We start from the raw sequence: 25,655 nt of genomic DNA on the forward strand, positions 1-25,655 counted from the left end.
TATATATTTTTTTATACCAGAAGAAAGAGTGCTCCTACTGGCCTTCCAACACCACTTCCAGCAGAATCTGGTCTCCCATCCAGGGACTGACCAGGACCAATCCTGCTTGGTTTCAGCTGCAAGCCAGCAGTGGGATGCAGGGTGGTATGCTGCTGGTACACCTGTTAATTGAAATGCATTCCAGGTGACTACCTCATGAAGTTGGTTGAGAAAATGCCAACAGTGTGCAAAGCTGTCAAGGCAAAGAGTGGCTAATTTGAGAAATCTAAAATATATTTTGATTTGTAAAAAAAAAAAAAAATACTACATGATTCCATATGTGTTATTTGATCATTTTGATGTCCTCACTATTATTCTACAATGTAGAAAATAGTAAAAAATTAAGAAAAACCATTGAATGAATAGGTGTGTCCAAACTTTTGACTGGTACTGTTGGTAATACAATGCATCGTAGTACAACCTGAAGTACCTACTAGTACATCTTCATGCTTTGCTATAGAGAGCATAATTACTCTCCTTTAAATTCTGATCTTTGTAATAGCAGAAAACTGAAGCGGTCGATCATTTGTCAGCTAAATATCATTGATTTCACAAACCTCCATGGAAAAATGACAAAAGCTCCATGGCAGAAGGCAGCCATGACTGAAACTCTCCATCTCTCTAGTCTAAGTCACATCGTTGGCAGCCATTTTGGATCAACTCCTCCGCATGGCCATTTTGAGTTAATAATAGCGCAGTGAACGATTAGTGGTGTTAGTGATGGTCTCTCTCTAACCGCTGTAGAATTGATGTACTGTTAGTGTGTTACTAACAAGACCTCAGAGAGAGAGAGAGATTATCTAGCCCTCGTGTTTACTTAAAGCTTGATGAGGGGGAAGGGAAAGGGGCCTGGTTATCCCCTGGGGGTTGGTAGGGTTCAAGGGTCGGCCCACAGGTGACGGCCATTGGCGTGCGTTGTGTTCTGTGTTTCTACTCTGGTAGGTTCTACACGGTGAACAAGCTGTTGTGTCTCCACAGTGTGTCCACTGTGTTTCTACTGTTTCTACCAGTGTGTTTCTACCAGTGTGTTTCTACTGTTTCTTCCAGTGTGTTTCTACTGTTTCTACCAGTGTGTTTCTACCAGTGTGTTTCTACCAGTGTGTTTCTACTGTTTGTACCAGTGTGTTTCTACCAGTGTGTTTCTACTGTTTCTACCAGTGTGTTTCTACCAGTGTGTTTCTACTGTTTCTACCAGTGTGTTTCTACCAGTGGGTTTCTACCAGTGTGTTTCTACTGTTTCTACCAGTGTTTTTCTACCAGTGTGTTTCTACCAGTGAGTTTCTACCAGTGTGTTTCTACTGTTTCTACCAGTGAGTTTCTTCCTGTGTGTTTCTACCAGTGTGTTTCTACTGTTTCTACCAGTGTGTTTCTACCAGTGTGTTTCTACCAGTGTGTTTCTACTGTTTCTACCAGTGTGTTTCTTCCAGTGTGTTTCTACAGTTTCTACCAGTGTGTTTCTACCAGTGTGGTTCTACCAGTGTGTTTCTACCAGTGTGTTTCTACTGTTTCTACCAGTGTGTTTCTACCAGTGTGTTTCTACCAGTGTGTTTCTACCAGTGTGTTTCTACTGTTTCTACCAGTGTGTTTCTTCCAGTGTGTTTCTACCAGTGTTTTTCTACTGTTTCTACCAGTATGTTTCTACCAGTGTGTTTCTACCAGAGTGTTTCTACCAGTGTGTTTCTACCAGTGTGTTTCTACCAGTGTTTTTCTACTGTTTCTACCAGTATGTTTCTACCAGTGTGTTTCTACCAGTGTGTTTCTACCAGTGTGTTTCTACCAGTGTGTTTCTTCCAGTGTGTTTCTACCAGTGTGTTTCTACCAGTGTGTTTCTACCAGTGTGTTTCTTCCAGTGTGTTTCTACCAGTGTGTTTCTACTGTTTCTACCAGTGTGTTTCTACCAGTGTGTTTCTTCCAGTGTGTTTCTACCAGTGTGTTTCTACCAGTGCTATTTCTTCCAGTGTGTTTCTACCAGTGTGTTTCTACTGTTTCTACCAGTGTGTTTCTACCAGTGTGTTTCTACCAGTGTGTTTCTACTGTTTCTACCAGTGTGTTTCTACCAGTGTGTTTCTACCAGTGTGTTTCTACTGTTTCTACCAGTGTAATTCTACCAGTGTGTTTCTACCAGTGTGTTTCTACCAGTGTGTTTCTACCAGTGTGTTTCTTCCTGTATGTTTCTACCAGTGTGTTTCTACCAGTGTGTTTCTACCAGTGTGTTTCTACCAGTGTGTTTTTACCAGTGTGTTTCTACCAGTGTGTTTTTACCAGTGTGTTTCTACCAGTGTGTTTCTACCAGTGTGTTTCTTGCAGTCATTTGGGCCACGGAAAAATCGTTGCTGCTACATAAAGAAAAATATGGTTACTAGTGATGCTTATTGCTAATAGCATACCTGCTAATATGGACCATTAATAGGCTCTAATTTGAACAAATAATTGTATCAATATGTTATTGGGCTCATTTCTGGAGGTGGAAATTATATTTTAGATGGTGTCGGCATAATTTTATTTTAATCAATTTTGGAGTGGAATGGCCTTTAAAAATTCACCAGAACTGAGCTTTTCAATTCTCCGGGGGTGACCCTGGAACGCCCCCCCACCCCTCTCACACACACACACTGCACACAAAAAAAATCCAGAGGAAACACTGGTTTCTACTGTGTGATTCTATTGTGTTTCCAATGTGCTTCTACTCTGTTTCAGGTTTTACATGGTGGGCTACTGCGACCGAAGTCACCGTATTGCCGTGGGGACTCGGTCGCCCTCTATGGTGTCCGCACGGGCAAGTGCCAGGTAAACACCTATATAACACCATACCTCCACTACCTTGTGCCTGGCACCGATGGGCAGTGGGGTGGGGGTGGGGGGGTAAATGAATGTGAGAGAGGAGGGAGGGAGACACACCCTGGCAGACCAACAAAGAGGCTGTGTTCCTGATCGATATGCTGCTGTGAGGTGAGATGGACTGTGAATGGGTCCAGTGCCAGCGGTGTGTAGAGGAGAATCTCCCCAGTGCAGGCAGGTGCCCCCCTCTCTCCTGTCCTCTTCTTCTGCCCTCCTCTCCTGCCCTCCTCTCCTAACCCCCTTCTCCTACTACTGTCTTGCCCCCCCTCTCCTGTACCTCTTTCTCCTACCCTTCCTCTCCTGCCCCCTCTCCTGCCCCCTTTTCCTACCGCCCTCTCTTGCCCCCCTTCTTCTGCCCCCTCTTCTCCTGCCCCCTCCTCTCCTGCCCCCTCTTCTCCTCCCCCCCCTCCTGCCCCCTCTTCTCCTGCCCCCTCTTCTCCTGCCCCCACCTCTCCTGCCCCCTCTTCTCCTGCCCTCCTCTCCAGCCAGGGGCACCTGTGAGTCAGGGTGATAGTTCAGCATCAATAAATTATCAGCAGGGGGGAAGGAGCTGTGGCATGGTGGGTAGGCAGCAAGGTTCGTGGGTATGGAGGTAGGCACGGGGGGGGGGGGGAGTGAGGCCAGAGGCACCCTGCCTGGCAGGAGGGAGTGGAGCACAGGGCAGGGTCTCCTCTCACTTCCACTCCTCTGCTCACCTCTTTGTTCGAGAGTACAGGGGCAGCAAGGAAGAGAGACCTGGAGTGGCACCCGGCCCAGTTATCGATTAGGGAGGTCATGAGGTGGGCTCCCACTGGGCTGAGCTGGGGCTGGATGCATTGTAGTGCAGTGGATTGTGGTGGGCTGTGGGGCTCTGGGGTTAGTGTTGGGCTGTGGGCTGTTGGGCTGTGAGATTAGTGCTGGGCTGTGGGGTTAGTATTGGGCTGTGGGGTTAGTGTTGGGCTGTGGGGTTAGTGTTGGGCTGTGGGGTTAGTGCTGGGCTGTGGGATTAGTGCTGGGCTGTGGGATTAGTGCTGGGCTGTGGGGTTAGTGCTGGGCTGTGGGGTTAGTGTTGGGCTGTGGGGTTAGTGTTGGGCTGTGGGGTTAGTATTGGGCTGTGGGGTTAGTGTTGGGCTGTGGGGTTAGTGCTGGGCTGTGGGGTTAGTGCTGGGCTGTGGGGTTAGTGTTGGGCTGTGGGGTTAGTATTGGGCTGTGGGGTTAGTGCTGGGCTGTGGGATTAGTGCTGGGCTGTGGGGTTAGTATTGGGCTGTGGGGTTAGTGCTGGGCTGTGGGATTAGTGCTGGGCTGTGGGGTTAGTGTTGGGCTGTGGGGTTCGTGTTGGGCTGTGGGGTTAGTGTTGGGCTGTGGGGTTAGTGTTGGGCTGTGGGATTAGTGCTGGGCTGTGGGGTTAGTGCTGGGCTGTGGGATTAGTGCTGGGCTGTGGGGTTAGTGTTGGGCTGTGGGGTTAGTGTTGGGCTGTGGGGTTAGTGCTGGGCTGTGGGGTTAGTGTTGGGCTGTGGGGTTAGTGTTGGGCTGTGGGGTTAGTGTTGGGCTGTGGGGTGAAAGGGGTCCATGACCTGTTGGTTTCCTCTATAGTGTGGAGGAGGATTCTGTCTGTCTGTCTGTCTGTCTGTCTGTCTGTCTGTCTGTCTGTCTGTCTGTCTGTCTGTCTGTCTGTCTGTCTGTCTGTCTGTCTGTCTGTCTGTCTGTCTGTCTGTCTGTCTGTCTGTCTGTCTGTCTGTCTGTCTGTCTGTCTGTCTGTCTGTCTGTCTGTCTGTCTTTCTTGGTATCTCTCTCTAAGTATGGATAGCTGCAGCCCAATAAGGCGATGGGGTATGGGCGACTGGGTGTGTCTAAAAGACTGTGTGGGAGTCTTGTCAAGATACGCACATTTTTACTTTGATACAGAATTATTATTTATTTGACCTTTATTTAACCAGGTAGGCAAGTTGAGAACAAGTTCTCATTTACAACTGCGACCTGGCCAAGATAAAGCAAAGCAGTGCGACACATACAACAACACAGAGTTACACATAAACAAACGTACAGTCAGTAACACACTATATACAGTGTGTGCAAATGAGGTAAGATTAGGGAGGTAAGGCAATGAATAGGCCGTACTGGGGTGCAAAGGAGCAAAACATTTAAAATATCAATATGGGGATGAGGTAGTTGGGTGGGCTATTTACAGAATACCAAGGTTACAGGATACCAAGGTTACAGGATACCAAGGTTACAGGATACCAAGGTTACCGAATACCAAGGTTACAGAATACCAAGGTTACAGGATACCAAGGTTATAGAATACCAAGGTAACAGGATACCAAGGTTACAGGATACCAAGGTTACAGGATACCAAGGTTACAGAATACCAAGGTTACAGGATACCAAGGTTACAGGATACCAAGGTTATAGAATACCAAGGTAACAGGATACCAAGGTTACAGGATACCAAGGTTACCGAATACCAAGGTTACAGAATACCAAGGTTACAGGATACCAAGGTTATAGAATACCAAGGTAACAGGATACCAAGGTTACAGGATACCAAGGTTACAGGATACCAAGGTTACAGAATACCAAGGTTACAGGATACCAAGGTTACAGGATACCAAGGTTACAGGATACCAAGGTTACAGAATACCAAGGTTACAGGATACCAAGGTTACAGAATACTAAGGTAACAGGATACCAAGGTAACAGGATACCAAGGTTACAGGATACCAAGGTTACAGAATACCAAGGTAACAGGATACCAAGGTAACAGGATACCAAGGTTACAGAATACCAAGGTGACAGGATACCAAGGTGACAGGATACCAAGGTGACAGGATACCAAGGTTACAGGATACCAAGGTTACAGGATACCAAGGTTACAGAATACCAAGGTGACAGGATACCAAGGTGACAGGATACCAAGGTTACAGGATACCAAGGTTACAGAATACCAAGGTAACAGGATACCAAGGTTACAGGATACCAAGGTTACAGGATACCAAGGTTACAGAATACCAAGGTAACAGGATACCAAGGTAACAGGATACCAAGGTTGCAGGATACCAAGGTTACAGAATACCAAGGTAACAGGATACCAAGGTAACAGGATACCAAGGTTACAGGATACCAAGGTTACAGGATACCAAGGTTACAGAATACCAAGGTAACAGGATACCAAGGTTACAGAATACCAAGGTAACAGGATACCAAGGTTACAGGATACCAAGGTAACATGATACCAAGGTAACAGGATACCAAGGTTACAGGATACCAAGGTTACAGGATACCAAGGTTACAGAATACCAAGGTAACAGGATACCAAGGTTACAGAATACCAAGGTAACAGGATACCAAGGTAACAGGATACCAAGGTTACAGGATACCAAGGTAACAGGATACCAAGGTAACAGGATACCAAGGTTACAGGATACCAAGGTTACAGGATACCAAGGTTACAGAATACCAAGGTAACAGGATACCAAGGTTACAGAATACCAAGGTAACAGGATACCAAGGTAACAGGATACCAAGGTTACAGAATACCAAGGTTACAGAATACCAAGGTGACAGGATACCAAGGTGACAGGATACCAAGGTGACAGGATACCAAGGTTACAGAATACCAAGGTTACAGGATACCAAGGTTACAGGATACCAAGGTTACAGAATACCAAGGTGACAGGATACCAAGGTGACAGGATACCAAGGTGACAGGATACCAAGGTTACAGAATACCAAGGTAACAGGATACCAAGGTTACAGGATACCAAGGTTACAGGATACCAAGGTTACAGAATACCAAGGTAACAGGATACCAAGGTAACAGGATACCAAGGTTGCAGGATACCAAGGTTACAGAATACCAAGGTAACAGGATACCAAGGTAACAGGATACCAAGGTTACAGGATACCAAGGTTACAGGATACCAAGGTTACAGAATACCAAGGTAACAGGATACCAAGGTTACAGAATACCAAGGTAACAGGATACCAAGGTTACAGGATACCAAGGTAACATGATACCAAGGTAACAGGATACCAAGGTTACAGGATACCAAGGTTACAGAATACCAAGGTAACAGGATACCAAGGTTACAGAATACCAAGGTAACAGGATACCAAGGTAACAGGATACCAAGGTTACAGGATACCAAGGTAACAGGATACCAAGGTAACAGGATACCAAGGTTACAGGATACCAAGGTTACAGGATACCAAGGTTTAGTATCACTTTACTAAATACTCCCAGTGAGTTCAGTGGTTCCTCAGGACAGACTAGAGCCAGTATGACTAATTGCAGCAGGCACGGCGCTCAGGGCACATCGGCTGCACTGATAGATAGACTTGATCCTCTCTCAATCAGTAGCCGACCTGACACTCGTTTGAGAGAAGTACCGAAAGTAACAAAAAGTTATTGTACCCAACTGTTGTTGTAGTATCGAAAAAATTAAAGACATTTCAGTGTACCGTGCAACACTAGTGTATGGAAAGGAGTGGGCGTATGGAAAGCGAATCAGCTATTTGGGCAGTTTTGTTGCCACTCAAGACCGTTTCGCGTGGCTGGTTGGGCGTCACAAAGAGTCGATAAGCCGGCGACCAGTGGCGTATCGAGGTGCCAGCCGACCTCTGAGGTATACAGTATTTGGGTCTTTCTGTAAATAAAGGGGCAAATGTGTGACATCACGGTCAACATTGCTAAATGGTTAGATGTGCATTTTAAATATGATTTTCTTGCAGCGTAACATGTGTCGTTATAAGAATAAGAGTCTAGATAGGCACAATGAGGTTTCTCTGTCCTGCCTAGTAACAAGGCTTGTTTGTTCTTTTGTCAACTTCTCTGTCATTTATAGCCATGTTAAACATTCCAGAAGAATGAAAAAGATCAAGAACAGCATATATACACTACATGACCAAAAGTATGTGGACACCTGTTCGTCGAACATCTCATTCCAAAAGAGTTGGTCCCCCCCTTTGCTGCTATAACAGTCTCCACTCTTCTGGGAAGGCTTTCCACTATCAGGCCTGGGCAAAAAGCCGTCCCGGGGGGCCATATGCGGCCCGCGATCTGATTCAATACCGCCTGCGGAAATCATGCTCAGATCACATGAAGAATTTGCTATAGTAAAGTTTTGGAAAAAAAACGTATTTCTTTTTCAAATTAAAAGCCAAATGAATACTCACCTTTGTGTAATGATTTAACTCCCACCGCTTGTGGGACATTTATTTTGAAGGCACGTATAAATAACAACTGCACCAGGACAGACAGTGACTGACAGGCTGACACACACGTCACAGTTACAAATAGTAGCTAGCTAGAAATTGCTCAAAAATACATTTTCTAAGATTTCAAAGAAAAGGAAAGTAAACAATGAATTTCTGGTGTTCCAGCAAGAGTGTACATTGAAATATTTATTTATTGAGGTATCAGGGAAAGCTGTGTGCTTAGTGTGCAAAGAGAGCATCGCTGTCTTGAAAGAATACAACTTGTCCTGACACTTCCAGACGAAGGATGCAGAGAAATATAGGAATGTGTCTTCTGAGCAGAGGGCAAGTGCATCGAAAGAGTTGCTTTCTCAGTTGCAAAAGCAGCAATTACTTTTCACAAAATTGCATTCAGCAAATTACTGAATTGCGAGAGCTAGCTATGTACTGTCCCACAAAATTCCTAAACATAGCAAGCCATTCGCTAAGTGCGAATTCATTAAAGAATGTTTAGTTAACTCTGCAGCAATATTTTCCCCCCAACAAGAGAGAGCTGTTTGAAAATGCTTCCCTGTCAAGACGAACAGTGATACAGCGTGTTGAGGACATATGGAACAACAGTTGAAAGACAAGGTAAAGGATTTCACCTAGTCATCCAGTGTGACCACTGATGGGTGCCCAAACTTGACAGGAAAAAAACATTGGCCTTTTGAAAAGGATACAAGATCAAGTAGCTGATTTAACAGTATAGCTTCCGTCCCTCTCCTCGCCCCAACCTGGGCTTGAACCAGGGACCCTCTGCACACATCAACAACTGACACCACACAAAGCATCGTTACTCATCACGCCACAAAAGCCACGGCCCTTGCAGAGCAAGGGGAACAACTACTTCAGGTCTCAGAGCGAGTGAGGTCACCCGATTGAAACGCACCACCGCTAACTAACTAGCCATTTCACATCGGTTACACTGAGCTGAACCCGGATCAGCTACTCTTCCTGCATTGCATTATTCATCAGGAGGTGCTCTGTAAATGTGTTCTGAAAATGAGCCGTGTTGTGGATACAGTCACTAAAGTGATACACTTCATAAGAGCTAAATCTTTAAACCCCAGACAAATTGTCTCACTGTTGGAAGAGATAGAGTCGGGTCATGCAGATCTCCCCTACCACACAAACGTGAGATGGCTGAGTTTGGGGAAGGTGCTTAAAAGAGTGTGGGACCTGAAGTCAGAAATTGCTGAGTTTTTGCAAATGAAAGGAAAATGTGGATTTCCCTCAACTGCAAGATAAAGAATGGTTGGCTGATTTTGTCTTCACCTTGGACGTCATGGCCCTCATGAATGAACTGAATTCCAAACTACAAGGGAAGGGCCTTTTTGTGCATCAGATGTACAGCCTTGTCAAAGCCTTCAAGGGAAAATTACTCCTCCTGACCCGCCAAGTAGAAGCCAACAATCTCACCCACCTTCTGACACTACAAGTCTGTTCCCTATCAGATGACCAACGGGAGAAGTATACATCGCTGCTGCGTGCTTTGAGCGGTGAGTTTTCTCATCGTTTTGAGGATTTTAAAGTGGAAAGGGCCTTCCCCAAAATATTACAACAAAGTTGGAAGTACAGAATTGTCTAGAATGTCATTGTCATGCTGTAGCATTAAGATTTCCCTTCACTGGAACTAAGGGGCCTAGCCACGAACCTTGAAAAACAGCCCCAGACAATTATTCCTCCTCCACCAAACTTTACAGTTGGTTGTGTCTCCAGCAGTAGCTAACGTGGTAAGTAGGATAGCAGCCTATACAAGAAATAACTAATATTGATAACCCTCACGATCTCACCAAGATACGTATACAGTCTGTTACTCAATGGGGAGGGGATGAACGGCAAACAACACCGGGACACAGTGTCTTTCACTCCCGCTTGCCCAAGCACTGTCAACTGTCCCGGAAAAATGGTGTGGGAAGTAGCTACCTAGCAACCAATATCAGGGTGACAGTCACAGTGAGCACTCGCACACCAATGCATACAAGCAACAGTACACCCATCATCAGTAGATGATGTGTGTACACACACCATTTATAGTTGATCTCCCCTCTGGCCTATAGCGCCCTTGGTCTTGTCGACATGCTAAAGCTTGTTATCAGCTGTCATTTCGTTTCCTTTATCTCTCCTCTCCCAAAGCCTCCACACGTCCTCCTCTGCTGTCCTCTACCACCTCAGGGTGGTTCAGAGCAGAGAAAATATGTTTGAACAACAAACAAAAAAAAATAGCTCTAAAATAGCAGCTACATGTCATGTTGTGTTTTCTAATGTCTCAGGCTTTGTGTTCATACAGTGGGTTTATACGAGACGGTTTAGATCATTATAAGCATGTTATGATATTTAGTTTTTTTGGTGTAATATCACAAAGGATTTTAGATTTATTTTTAAAGACGATGAAATGTATGTGAGTTGGTAGGCAGACTTAAGACTGTGATACTGTAGGACTAGTAAAGGGACAGGGGTAGACAACGCTGGTCCTGGAGTGCCGATGGCACTTCTTCGTTTTTCATTTAACCGACCTGGAAGACCAGGTGTGTTTTGAATTTAGGCGATCAATTAGCTCAGTTGGTCAGGGCTGCGTTCAGTGCATAAAAACGTAATTGAAAGGAAGTGATACTGTACTGAACGACAAGTAGGAATGTTTGGGGTGTGAGCTCAAAATGCACCGCTGGCCCTTTAAATACATCACTCATAGCTTCAAGCCACACCCACTGAGCAGAGCAAATGTATATCTCAAAGTCTGTTCTAGAATGTTTTAGGAAAATGTACCGAACTGAACGCGAACTGAACGCACCCCTTGTTTAGGGCCTAGTTGTAACAAAATCCTGCAGTACCTGCGGCACTCCAGGAACAGGGTTGCCCTGGTTAACCTGCAACACTCCAGGAACAGGGTTACCCTGGTTTACCTGCGGCACTCCAGGAACAGGGTTACCCTGGTTTACCTGCGGCACTCCAGGAACAGGGTTACCCTGGTTTACCTGCAACACTCCAGGAACAGGGTAACCCTGGTTTACCTGCGGCACTCCAGGAACAGGGTTACCCTGGTTTACCTGCAACACTCCAGGAACAGGGTAACCCTGGTTTACCTGCGGCACTCCAGGAACAGGGTAACCCTGGTTTACCTGCAACACTCCAGGAACAGGGTAACCCTGGTTTACCCGCAACACTCCAGGAACAGGGTAACCCTGGTTAACCTGCAACACTCCAGGAACAGGGTTACCCTGGTTTACCTGCAACACTCCAGGAACAGGGTAACTCTGGTTTACCCGCAACACTCCAGGAACAGGGTTACCCTGGTTTACCTGCAACACTCCAGGAACAGGGTAACCCTGGTTTACCTGCAACACTCCAGGAACAGGGTTACCTACCCCTGCTGTAGGACTATAGGAGAATAGTTACTAGTAAATCTGAAAACCTCAATAATTAATTGAATTATTATATGAAGTAGATTCATATTTAATGTTTAATAAAAAATAACTTTGCAGTGTAAAGCTTTTTTAATTGAGTCTGGTCTACAGAGAGACAACACGGTGGCCTGTCTGTACTCTGTCTTTTATGTGACTTAATATTTCACCAATAAGATGTCAGAGAGGGCGTTTCTATCTGGATGTAATTTGTCTGGTATTGATCCAGGGAACAACACGTGCAACAAAACCACTGGAGTCCAACGGAGGAGAACAACCCTGCTCCCCCTTTATCAGGTAGATAGCTGTGTGTGTGTGTGTGTGTGTGTGTGTGTGTGTGTGTGTGTGTGTGTGTGTGTGTGTGTGTGTGTGTGTGTGTGTGTGTGTGTGTGTGTGTGTGTGTGTGCGCGTATGCATGCGTGTGGATTTGTATGTGTGTGCAGAGAGAGGCTGAGAGATTTGTTATGGAGCAGAAATAAATAATTCTCTCCTCACCTTACATCCTGTCTCTCCTCTCCTTACATCCTGTCTCTCCTCTTTCTACATCCTGTCTCTCCTCTCCTTACATCCTGTCTCTCCTCTCCCTACATCCTGTCTCTCCTCTCCTTACATCCTGTCTCTCCTCCTTACATCCTGTCTCTCCTCTCTCTACATCCTGTCTCTCCTCTCTCTACATCCTGTCTCTCCTCTCCTTACATCCTGTCTCTCCTCTCCTTACATCCTGTCTCTCCTCTCCCTACATCCTGTCTCTCCTCTCTTTTCATCCTGTGTCGTCATTGTCAGCATGACTTCTACGTTTTGAATGGTCATTCATTAGAGAAGGGCTAGCACTGTAGAGCTAACAGTCAATGACCCCTAGCATCCCGCCAACCCTCCATCTCTCTATCCTTCCATCCCTCCCTCAATCTATCCCTCCCTCCACTCTCCACCCCTCCATCCCTGTCATCACCCACCACCAACAGAGTCAGAAGGGGAGGGTTTAAAACAAACAAAGTGTTTACCTTGCAGATGAGCCAGCCCGCTGTGTTTGTGTGCTGTTGTGTTATTGAACATTGGAAAAGCACCGCCTTGTTTCTCCACAGATATCGGACACTCTCCTCCACACACGCCCCTCCCACCGATACATCGCTGTGTTCGCCGGATAGTAGCATTCTGGCAGACCATACGCCAGTGTTTGCAGTCGAAAGGATTTTGCCACAGAGGACAGAAAACTTTTCCTCCCTACCTCCCACTCTTCTTCTCGCTCTTCTGATGTGTTTAAACAAGGCCGTGTTTTTATAATTTTTATTTTATTTATTTATTTCACCTTTATTTAACCAGGTAGACTAGTTGAGAACAAGTTCTCATTTGCAACTGCGACCTGGCCAAGATAAAGCATAGCAATTCGACACAGACAACAACACAGTTACACATGGAATAAACAAAACATACAGTCAATAATACAGTAGAACAAAAGAAAACAAAAAGTCTATATACAGTGAGTGCAAATGAGGTAGTTAAGGCAATAAATAGGCCATGGTGGCGAAGTAATTACAATATAGCAAATAAACACTGGAGTGATAGATGTGCAGAAGATGAAAGTGCAAGTAGAGATACTGTGGTGCAAAGGAGCAAGATAAATAAATAAATACAGTATGGGGATGAGGTAGGTAGATAGATGGGCTGTTTACAGATGGGCTATGTACAGGTGCAGTGATCTGTGAGCTGCTCTGACAGCTGGTGCTTAAAGCTAGTGAGGGAGATAAGTGTTTCCAGCTTCAGAGATTTTTGCAGTTCGTTCCAGTCATTGGCAGCAGAGAACTGGAAGGAAAGACGACCAAAGGAGGAATTGGCTTTGGGGGTGACCAGAGAGATATACCTGCTGGAGCGCGTGCTACGAGTGGGTGCTGCTATGGTGACCAGTGAGCTGAGATAAAGCGGGGCTTTACCTAGCAGAGACTTGTAGATAACCTGTAGCCAGTGGGTTTGGCGACGAGTATGAAGCGAGGGCCAACCAACGAAAGCGTACAGGTCGCAATGGTGGGTAGTGTATGGGGCTTTGGTGACAAAACGGATGGCACTGTGATAGACTGCATCCAGTTTGTTGAGTAGAGTGTTGGAGGCTATTTTATAGATGACATCACCGAAGTCGAGGATCGGTAGGATGATCAGTTTTACGAGGGTATGTTTGGCAGCATGAGTGAAGGATGCTTTGTTGTGATATAGGAAGCCGATTCTAAATTTAATTTTGGATTGGAGATGCTTAATGTGAGTCTGGAAGGAGAGTTTACAGTCTAACCAGACACCCAAATATTTGTAGTTGTCCACGTATTCTAAGTCAGAACCGTCCAGAGTAGTGATGCTAGACGGGCGAACAGGTGCGGGCAGTGATCGATTGAATAGCATGCATTTAGTTTTACTTGCGTTTAAAAGTAGTTGGAGGCCACGGAAGGAGAGTTGTATGGCATTGAAGCTTGTCTGGAGATTAGTTAACACAGTGTCCAAAGAGGGGCCACAAGTATACAGAATGGTGTCGTCTGCGTAGAGGTTGATCAGAGAATCACCAGCAGCAAGAGCAACATCATTGATGTATACAGAGAAGAGAGTCGGCCCGAGAATTGAACCCTGTGGCACACCCATAGAGACTGCCAGAGGTCCGGACAACAGGCCCTCCGATTTGACACACTGAACTCTATCAGAGAAGTAGTTGGTAAACCAGGTGAGGCAGTCATTTGAGAAACCAAGGCTGTCGAGTCTGCCAATAAGAATGTGGTGATTGACAGAGTCGTAAGCCTTGGCCAGGTCGATGAATACGGCTGCACAGTAATGTCTCTTATCGATGGCGGTTATGATGTCGTTTAGGACCTTGAGTGTGGCTGAGGTGCACCCATGACCAGCTCTGAAACCAGATTGCATAGCGGAGAAGGTACGGTGGGATTCGAAATGGTCGGTAATCTGTTTGTTAACTTGGCTTTCGAAGACCTTAGAAAGACAGGGTAGGATAGATATAGGTCTGTAGCAGTTTGGGTCTAGAGTGTCACCCCCTTTGAAGAGGGGGTGAGCTTTCCAATCTTTGGGAATCTCAGACGATACGAAAGAGAGGTTGAACAGGCTAGTAATAGGGGTTGCAACAATTTTGGCAGATAATTTTAGAAAGAGAGGGTCCAGATTGTCTAGCCCGGCTGATTTGTATGGGTCCAGATTTTGCAACTCTTTCAGAACATCAGCTATCTGGATTTGGGTGAAGGAGAAATGGTGGGGGCTTTGGCGGGTTGCTGTGGAGGGTGCCGGGCAGTTGACCGGGATAGGGGTAGCCAGGTGGAAAGCATGGCCAGCCGTAGAGAAATGCTTATTGAAATTCTCAATTATCGGTGGTAACAGTGTTTCCTAGCCTCAGAGCAGTGGGCAGCTGGGAAGAGGTGCTCTTATTCTCCATGGACTTTACAGTGTCCCAGAACTTTTTTGAGTTAGTACTATAGGATGCAAATTTCTGTTTGAAAAAGCTAGCCTTAGCTTTTCTAACTGCCTGTGTATATTTGTTCCTAACTTCCCTGACAAGTTGCATGTCACGGGGGCTATTCGATGCTAATGCAGAACGCCACAGGATGTTTTTGTGCTGGTCAAGGGCAGACAGGTCTGGAGTGAACCAAGGACTATATCTATTCCTAGTTAAAAAATGTTTTGAGTGGGGCATGCTTATTTAAGATGGTGAGGAAGGAACTTTTAAAGAATAGACAGGCATCATCTACTGACGGGGTGAGGTCAATGTCATTCCAGGATACCCCGGCCAGGTCGATTAGAAAGGCTTGCTCGCAGAAGTGTTTAAGGGAGAGTTTGACAGTGATGAGGGGTGGTCGTTTGGTCGCAGACCCATTACGGATGCAGGCAATGAGGCAGTGATCGCTGAGATCTTGATTGAAAACAGCAGAGGTGTATTTGGAGGGCGAGATAGTTAGGATGACATCTATGAGGGTGCCCGTGTTTACGGATTTGGGGTTGTACCTGGTAGGTTAATTGATAATTTGTGTGAGATTGAGGGCATCAAGCTTAGATTGTAGGATGGCCGGGGTGTTAAGCATGTCCCAGTTTAGGTCACCTAGTAGCATGAGCTCAGAAGATAGATGGGGGGCAATCGATTCACATATGGTATCGAGGGCACAGCTTGGGCAGAGGGAGGTCTATAGCAAGTGGCAACAGTGAGAGACTTGTTTCTGGAAAGGTGCATTTTTAGAAGTAGAAGCTCAAATTTTGGGGGTACAGACTTTGATAGTAATTCAGAACTCTGTAGGCTATCTTTGGAGTAGATTGCAACACCGCCCTCTTTGGCATTTCTATCTTGGCGGAAAATGTTATAGTTAGCGATGGAGATTTCAGGATTTTTGGTGGTTTTCCTAAGCCAGGATTCAGACACGGCTAAGACATCCGGGTTGGCAGAGTGTGCTAAAGCAGTGAGTAAAACAAACTTAGGGAGTAGGCTTCTAATGTTAACATGCATGAAACCAAGGCTTTAACGGTTACAGAAGTCAACAAATGAGAGCACCCGGGGAGTGGGAGTTGAGCTAGGTACTGCAGGACCTGGATTAATCTCCACATCACCAGAGGAACAGAGGAGAAGTAGGATAAGGGTACGGCTAAAGGCTATACGAACTGGCCGTCGAGCACGTTCGGAACAGAGAGTAAAAGGAGCAGGTTTCTGGGCACGATAGCGTAGATTCAAGGCATAGTGTACAGACAAAGGTAAGGTAGGATGTGAGTACATTGGAGGTAAACCTAGGCATTGAGTAATGATGAGAGAGATATAGTCTCTAGAGACGTTTAAACCAGGTGATGTCATCGCATATGTAGGAGGTGGAACAACATGGTTGGTTAAGGCATATTGAGCAGGGCTAGAGGCTCTACAGTGAAATAAGACAGTAATCACTAACCAGGACAGTAATGGACGAGGCATATTGATATTAGAGAGAAGCATCCGTAGCCAAGTGAACATATGGGTCCAGTGAGTGGTTGGGCTGACTGGGTACATGGCGATTCAGACAGTTAGCAGGCCGATGCTAACAAGCTAACAGTTAGTAGGCCGGGGCTAAACAAGCTATCAGTTAGCAGACCGGGGCTGGCAAGCTAGCAGTTAGCAGACCGGGTTAGCAAGCAAGCAGTTGGCAGACCGGGGCTAACAGTTAGCAGACCGGGGCAGGCAAGCTAGCAGTTAGCAGACCGGGGCAAGCAAGCTATCAGGTAACAGACCGGGGCTAGCAAGTTAGCCTTTGGGGGACGTCGCGATGGGGGTAAGTCTGTTTTTGCCTCTTCGTGCGGTGACGTCAATAGACCAGGCGTGGAATTAGTAGGGTTCCAAGTAGCTCTAGGTAGCTAGTAGGCCGTGGTTAGCAGAATGGGCCTTCACCGGACGTCGCGCCTGAGGGTATTGTAGGATATTGTAGGCCAGGAGTGGGCTTTGGTGGTAGCACAGGAGCCCTGGCCAAGCTAGCTTCAGGCTAATTGGTGCTTGCTCCGGGATGGAAATGCTAGCCAGGAGTAGTCACCTGGGATTGCGGTTAGCTAGTTGCGAAGATCCAGATGAAAATGTTCAGAGTTTGCGTTAGGAATCCGGGGATATGGAGAGAAAAAACAATAAGTCCGTTAACCTGGTTTGAGTCACGTTGTTCGAACTGGCGAGAGCTTTCTGAGCTGAAGGTTAGCTGATGACGGCTAGCAATGGTTTGCTGACTGATAGCTGGTAGGTAGTTAGCTGGCTAGCTTCAGTTGAGGGATTCCAGATTCGAAGTAAATAGAAATACTTTAGGAAAACAAAAACAGATCCACGCCACATTGGGTGAGGCGGGTTGCAGGAGAGTATTTAGAAGTTGAGGTTTAGGAAAATATTTTAAAAAGATATGCGGAAAAAAAAGATGTAAAAAGATATATGCAAGGGACACGACAGGACGTCTGACTGCTACGCCATCTTGGATCATAAGATTACTGTCCTACTAACCTGTAGTCTCTCCTGCTCCACACAGAAACACCTCTACTGACCTGTAGCCTGTCCTGCTCCACACAGAAACACCTCTACTGACCTGTAGCCTGTCCTGCTCCACACAGAAACACCTCTACTGACCTGTAGCCTGTCCTGCTCCACACAGAAACACCTCTACTGACCTGTAGCCTGTCCTGCTCCACACAGAAACAACTCTACTGACCTGTAGCCTGTCCTGCTCCACACAGAAACACCTCTACTGACCTGTAGCCTGTCTGTCCTGCTCCACACAGAAACACCTCTACTGACCTGTAGTCTCTCCTGCTCCACACAGAAACACCTCTACTGACCTGTAGTCTGTCCTGCTCCACACAGAAACACCTCTACTGACCTGTAGTCTCTCCTGCTCCACACAGAAACACCTCTACTGACCTGTAGTCTCTCCTGCTCCACACAGAAACACCTCTACTGACCTGTAGTCTCTCCTGCTCCACACAGAAACACCTCTACTGACCTGTAGTCTGTCCTGCTCCACACAGAAACACCTCTACTGACCTGTAGTCTCTCCTGCTCCACACAGAAACACCTCTACTGACCTGTAGTCTGTCCTGCTCCACACAGAAACACCTCTACTGACCTGTAGTCTCTCTTGCTCCACACAGAAACACCTCTACTGACCTGTAGTCTCACCTGCTCCACACAGAAACACCTCTACTGACCTGTAGCCTGTCCTGCTCCACACAGAAACACCTCTACTGACCTGTAGTATCTCCTGCTCCACACAGAAACACCTCTACTGACCTGTAGTCTCTCCTGCTCCACACAGAAACACCTCTACTGACCAACGATGTCTGACTGCTACGCCATCTTGGATTACATAATATGGATTAGTCTCTGAAAGCTAGGCCTCCACCAAGGGCAGAGTATTGTACTCATACACCTTTCCTTCCTCACCCTGGTGATATAAAATAAATCCCCTATTCCGAGGTCTTTTAAAAAAATGTTTGATGAGCTCAGGCAATAGCTTGGCAAGGAAGATGAAATAAAAATATGACATTTTTGGGTCCTTTTTTTTGTAATATTGATGGCATATTGTTGTAAATAGAGCGGGGTCGGTGTCCTTTCCTTGGCCGTATCGATTCGCCCTTCAGCTTTTGGCGGCTGGGTGCGAGGAGAGGCGAGAGAGAAAAGGAGAAGAGAGAAAAGGAGGAGAGAAAGTGGAGGGGAGGCGAGGCGAAGCAGGGACTCTGCTGTTGATAATCCACACCGCGTCTCTGGAAGCGTTATTGACTCTGCTGCAGCTACTGCCCGTGGCGCTACATTTTTCACCCGTCGCCATGACAATCAGAATAAAACACAGGATGGCTAGCGCCGTGCTGCCTGCCGCAGATTCAGCCTCCCGCTCTCTCTCTCTCTCCCCCCCATCTCCCTCTCTCTCTCTCCCCCCCATCTCCCCCCTCTCTCTCCCCCCCATCTCCCCCCCCTCTCTCCCCCCCCCCCCATCTCTCCCCCTCTCTCTCCCCCCTGTGCAGCACAGAGAGATTAGAGCGATTCAGAAAAGAAAGGGCCGGATTTTTTTTTTAACACCACACTGGGAGGAAAAATCATATAGAATTTAATTGGTGGGGAAGTAAATCACACATTTACTAAGTGTTAAGTGTTACATTTATAGCTTAGCTATTGGATACGAATGAAATATTGTAGGTAGGCAAAATATCAAGAGATCAGTTAGGTTTAGGTGTCGTTTCATGTGGATAGATTAGCATCAGTCTAATAATAGGGTTTCTGGTTGGTTTGGATTTGTTCTTTAGACAGAATGGGCTCCTACTGATAACCTGTCTTTTATGGAAAAACACCCTCGAGCGTGTGTGTGTGTGTGTGTGTGTGTGTGTGTGTGTGTGTGTGTGTGTGTGTGTGTGTGTGTGTGTGTGTGTGTGTGTGTGTGTGTGTGTGTGTGGGTGGGTGTGTGTGGGTGGGTGGGTTTTTCAACATCAGTAAGGTGACACACAGTCCCCAGTCTTCAGTAGCTCCATTATAAACACAGTCTCCAGTAGCTCCATTATAAACACAGTCCCCAGTCTTCAGTAGCTCCATTATAAACACAGTCCCCAGTCTTCAGTAGCTCCATTATAAACACAGTCCCCAGTCTTCAGTAGCTCCATTATAAACACAGTCTTCAGTAGCTCCATTATAAACACAGTCCCCAGTCTTCAGTAGCTCCATTATAAACACAGTCCCCAGTCTCCAGTAGCTCCATTATAAACACAGTCCCCAGTCTTCAGAAGCTCCAGTATAAACACAGTCCCCAGTCTTCAGAAGCTCCATTATAAACACAGTCCCCAGTCTTCAGTAGCTCCATTATAAACACAGTCCCCAGTCTTCAGTAGCTCTATTATAAACACAGTCCCCAGTCTTCAGAAGCTCCATTATAAACACAGTCCCCAGTCTTCAGAAGCTCCATTATAAACACAGTCCCCAGTCTCCAGTAGCTCCATTATAAACACAGTCCCCAGTCTTCAGTAGCTCCATTATAAACACAGTCCCCAGTCTTCAGAAGCTCCATTATAAACACAGTCCCCAGTCTCCAGTAGCTCCATTATAAACACAGTCCCCAGTCTTCAGTAGCTCCATTATAAACACAGTCCCCAGTCTTCAGAAGCTCCATTATAAACACAGTCCCCAGTCTTCAGAAGCTCCATTATAAACACAGTCCCCAGTCTTCAGTAGCTCCATTATAAACACAGTCCCCAGTCTTCAGTAGCTCCATTATAAACACAGTCTTCAGTAGCTCCATTATAAACACAGTCCCCAGTCTCCAGAAGCTCCATTATAAACACAGTCCCCAGTCTCCAGTAGCTCCATTATAAACACAGTCCCCAGTCTCCAGTTGCTCCATTATAAACACAGTAATAAAAACTAAGACCATTATAATAACACTGATACAAACTATATAAGACATTATAAAAACAGTCCTCTGTATTAAAAACTATATAAGATCATTATAAAGACAATATATGTGTTTGTTCTCTGGTGACCAAAATGTCCAATGTATTTATAACTATTGCAAAAACATGAAACAAGTGCTTGATGATTTGAGCTAGGTGTGTTTGGAGACTTCTGTTTGAATCGATCAATTAAATTAATTCATACATTTATTTTACTATTAGGATAGTTCAGTCAGTAACCTTATCGCCACTGTTTTCCAGGGAATCCCGTGTGTGTGTGTGTGTGTGTGTGTGTGTGTGTGTGTGTGTGTGTGTGTGTGTGTGTGTGTGTGTGTGTGTGTGTGTGTGTGTGTGTGTGTGTGTGTGTGGTGTGTGTGTGTGTGTGTGTGTGTGTGTGTGTGGATGTGTAGATGTCTATTGTAGTCTATGACACCACTGTAGCTAGTTAGCATTGTCTATTGTAGTGTATGACACCACTGTAGCTAGTTAGCATTGTCTATTGTAGTCTATGAAACCACTGTAGCTAGTTAGCATTGTCTATTGTAGTCTATGACACCACTGTAGCTAGTTAGCATTGTCTATTGTAGTCTATGACACCACTGTAGCTAGTTAGCATTCCAGTGCTTACAGCAGTCAGTCCACTAGTTCAGTGTTTCTCAACCCTGTTCCTCCAGTCCCCCCCAACAGTACACCTTGTTATTGTAACCCTGGTCAAGCACACCTGATTCAACTTGTCAACTAATCATCAAGCCCTCAATGAGTTGAATGAGGTGTGTTTGACCAGGGCTACAACAACAATGTGTACTGTTGGACCAGGGTTGGGAAACACTGCTCTAGCAGCTTGTGTAGTTTGTGTGTGTGTGTGTGTGTGTGTGTGTGTGTGTGTGTGTGTGTGTGTGTGTGTGTGTGTGTGTGTAGTGTGTGTGTAGTGTGTGTGTGTGTGTGTGTGTGTGTGTGTGTGTGTGTGTGTGTGTGTGTGTGTAGTGTGTGTGTGTGTGTGTGTGTGTGTGTGTGTGTGTGTGTAGTGTGTAGTGTGTGTGTGTGTGTGTGTGCGCGTCATGATGTAATACAAGTCAGACCATTCACACAGAAGAGAGGAAGGCCATTACCATCGCGTTGATAAGCACTTATCACAAAGCTCATTTGCAATTCTAATGCTGCCCTCCGTGTATTGAGCTGTTTCAACAAGTAGCCATAATGCCTTCCAACCCGGAGCAGTCCGGTGAAAACGTACAGCAGAGGCGACGGTCAAATTCAATTATAACTGCTGCAATTGGCTGGAGGGAGACTCTATAAACCCTGTCTCATTTGCTTCTCTGAATCGGCTGTCGTAATTGGTTAACTGGAGCCCTTGATGATGATGACGATGATGAGGGCTCTCTCTCTTTCTCTCTGACCGTCCGACTGGAGCTTTTCATTGGCTTCTTTATCTGAGGGATGAACATTTTTAAAAATGGATTACAAAAGCCCCATGCTCAAATCTACATTCAGTTATAGGTTTGGAGCAGAGGGGTTTAGTTTTTCCTTTACTCATACTTTAGTCTGTGTGCCCCCCCCCTCCAACTCTCAACCTTTATATGGTGGATCGCGACTCATCAGACACCTCAATTGGTGGGTCACAAAGAAAAAGGTGTGGGAACCCCCTGTTATAGACTACTGAGCTTTATCTGTGGTAACAACAGACTCCCCTGTGTCTGTAGCTGTGTCTACTCCCCTGTGTTATTACACATGTAAGATCTTAAATTGAGCCAGTTTGCTAAAGCAGGAAAACAATCCTGCCGTAACAGGAAGTGTGAATTTTTATGTGGATTTTAATAATTTTTTTTTTTTTTTTTTTTTAAGATGACATTTTAAAGTTCAGAAGCCTTTTTAAAACCTCAAATACATTACAAATACAAGAAAGTTCTACAACAGGTTGCTTAAATTAAGATCCTACATCCGTAGTTACTACTGACCAGGAAGGGGAGGACCATCCTCCTCAGTGAATTTCATTTAAAAAAATTGTGTAACATTGAAAAAGTCATTATTTTTAGATAAAACTGTACTAAATATATTCATGTCACCAAATAATTGATTAAAACACACTGTTTTGCAAAGAAAGTCTACAGTTGCCTCAACAGCACTTTGTGTGGTAGCACCATGGTGTAGCCGGAGGACAGCTAGCTTCCGTCCTCCTCTGGGTACATTGACCTCAATACAAAACCTAGGAGGCTCATGGTTCTCACCCCCTTCCATAGACTTACACAGTAATTGTTACAACTTCCGGAGGGCGTCCTCCAACCTATCGGAGCTCTTGCAGCATGAACTGACATGTTGTCCACCCAATCAAAGGATCAGAGAATGAATGTAGTACTGAAGGCATAAGCTACAGCTAGCTAGCACTGCAGTGCATAAAATGTGGTGAGTAGTAGATTCAAAAAGAGAGAAAGACAATAGTTGAACAGTTTTCAACAAATTAATTTCTTCAAAAATGAAGGAGAAGCAAGAGAGAGAGATTTTGTCTTTTTCTTTCCAGTTTCACTTAGCTAGCAAATGCAGATAGCTAGTTTAGTTACTCAAACACCCGGCTCAAACAGAGGGTTGCTATGTTAGCTAGCTGGCTATGACTATCCAACACAACACTGGAACTCTTCCAAGTCAAGGTAAGCTTTTGGTTGTACTAATTTATTGCCACTGGGGCCCGCCGGTGTAACTGCTTACTGACTATACACTGTAATGTTACTGCATGATTGTATCGGGTTAGAACATGTTAGTTCTATTAGCTATGTTGACTAGGATGTTACTTTAGCTAATATTGTGACAACGATGTAGGCTGTGTGTAGCAGTTATAACATGGTTTGGCTTGGAAAGGTTTTTTCGCATGGTCACATACAGAGGATGTGTTAATCATTGAAGTCCACAAGAGAAGGGAAACGGTGAGTGGAGGAGAACGCATAGAGGAGGAATACAACATGGCTGCTATGAAAGTAAACTGTGTTAATAATACGTGATCAGGGGTGTATTCATTCCGCCGATTCTGTTGAAAAACGTTTCTTAAACGGAAGCAAACTAAACGGGGATAAAAAAAAAAACCTGAATTTGTCCAATAGAAACTCTTGTTTGCAACTGTTGGACTAATGATTACGCCCTAGATCAGCTAGATGCAGGTAATAGTGTGCAAGGCGGTATTGAATGTCACTGTCTGTCCATGTGTCACTGTCTGTCATCTCAAATTTTGCTCTCGACCTGTGTGCACCTACGCTGTAAGCTTTCATTCATAGGCTGGGTTGTAGCAACCTCATGATGGGTAAAGGGAGCATTTGATTATCATGTAGTAGCCTAAACCTATCACTGTTACATTGAACTGAGTGAATGGAATATGAATGACAGTCAGCCAATATGCTGTTATAGAAATAAGGCCATGCTCATCAAAAAAAATAAAAAATGGTCCTCCCTCATCATAAACGACACTGACCACCACTGCATCTGCAACTGTCTACTGTCCTGTGTCCATAGTTACTACTGACCTGCAACTGTCTACTGTCCTGTGTCCATAGTTACTACTGACCTGCTGTATCTGCAACTATCTACTGTCCTGTGTCCATAGTTACTACTGACCTGCTGTATCTGCAACTATCTACTGTCCTGTGTCCATAGTTACTACTGACCTGCTGTATCTGCAACTATCTACTGTCCTGTGTCCATAGTTACTACTGACCTGCTGTATCTGCAACTATCTACTGTCCTGTGTCCATAGTTACTACTGACCTGCTGTATCTGCAACTATCTACTGTCCTGTGTCCATAGTTACTACTGACCTGCTGTATCTGCAACTATCTACTGTCCTGTGTCCATAGTTACTACTGACCTGTACATCCGGTCTCTCTTCCAGTACTACTGTCAGAGACATATAGATATACCAGTATTCTATAGCTGTGGTCAGAGATACTGCAGAGTACTGTAGGAACCCAGAGTACTGTAGGAACCCAGAGCACTGTAGGAACCCAGAGTACTGTAGGAACCCAGAGCACTGTAGGAACCCAGAGCACTGTAGGAACCCAGAGTACTGTAGGAACCCAGAGCACTGTAGGAACCCAGAGCACTGTAGGAACCCAGAGTACTGTAGGAACCCAGAGTACTGTAGGAACCCAGAGCACTGTAGGAACCCAGAGTACTGTAGGAACCCAGAGCACTGTAGGAACCCAGAGTACTGTAGGAACCCAGAGCACTGTAGGAACCCAGAGCACTGTAGGAACCCAGAGTACTGTAGGAATCCAGAGTACTGTAGGAACCCAGAGCTCTGTAGGAACCCAGAGCTCTGTAGGAACCCAGAGCACTGTAGGAACCCAGAGTACTGTAGGAACCCAGAGTACTGTAGGAACCCAGAGTACTGTAGGAACCCAGAGTACTGTAGGAATCCAGAGCACTGTAGGAACCCAGAGTACTGTAGGAACCCAGAGTACTGTAGGAACCCAGAGCACTGTAGGAACCCAGAGCTCTGTAGGAAATAGAATTAGTGTAGTAATTCTATAGTTCTGTGAATCTATCTCTCTGTCTGTGTGTGTGCATGACCAGACAGAGTTACAGACAACTATAAGAGAGAAATTGATTGATGCATTGAGTTGTTTACTGTACCAAGGAGCCAATAAATCTCACCTTATTGTCTATGGATCTAAGTCAGTTGTAACTTCTGTATTTTATATGATTTTATATTTAAAAAAATCTGATTCTGTCCTCCCGGGCCTGAATATTAGCTGTGTTTTTATGTTCCTGTCTGTTTTTAACTCTGTTTTTCAGGCTCGGCTAACGCCCCACTATGGTAATTAACAAACAACACTTCCCTAATCATCCCACTGTTGCCCAATCAATCCCTCCCAACATTGATCTTTTTGAAATCTTTAGCTAGAGAGAGAGAGAGAGAGAGAATTACATAGCCTGTATCAGTGTTGTGGGTTTGAGTTGTGCATCCTTTAGCTAGTTTTTGAAGCTGAAGTAAAAGTGCGGTAACTGCAGTCGACTGTGGTATTTTGGATGCAGTAATTGTAGCATACTGCAGTTTATACAGCACTCTGACTGCGATCTTTTTTCTTGAGGGAAGTTGGTTCTTTCACTGATAATCATAAGAAACAAGATTCTATCCACTTCTTATTCGTAACGTTGTATCTGCCCCATTATGGCATCTGTGAGCACACGGGCAGCGCCATTCAGACATATAGCAAGTTGCCCCATTAGCCAAACCGTTTACAATATTAAATTGGCTATTGTTGCATAATAATAACAATGGCGCCA

Source organism: Salmo salar, chromosome 13 (assembly GCF_965601325.2).
Source record: "Salmo salar chromosome 13, fSalSal1, whole genome shotgun sequence".
NCBI lineage: Eukaryota > Metazoa > Chordata > Actinopteri > Salmoniformes > Salmonidae > Salmo > Salmo salar.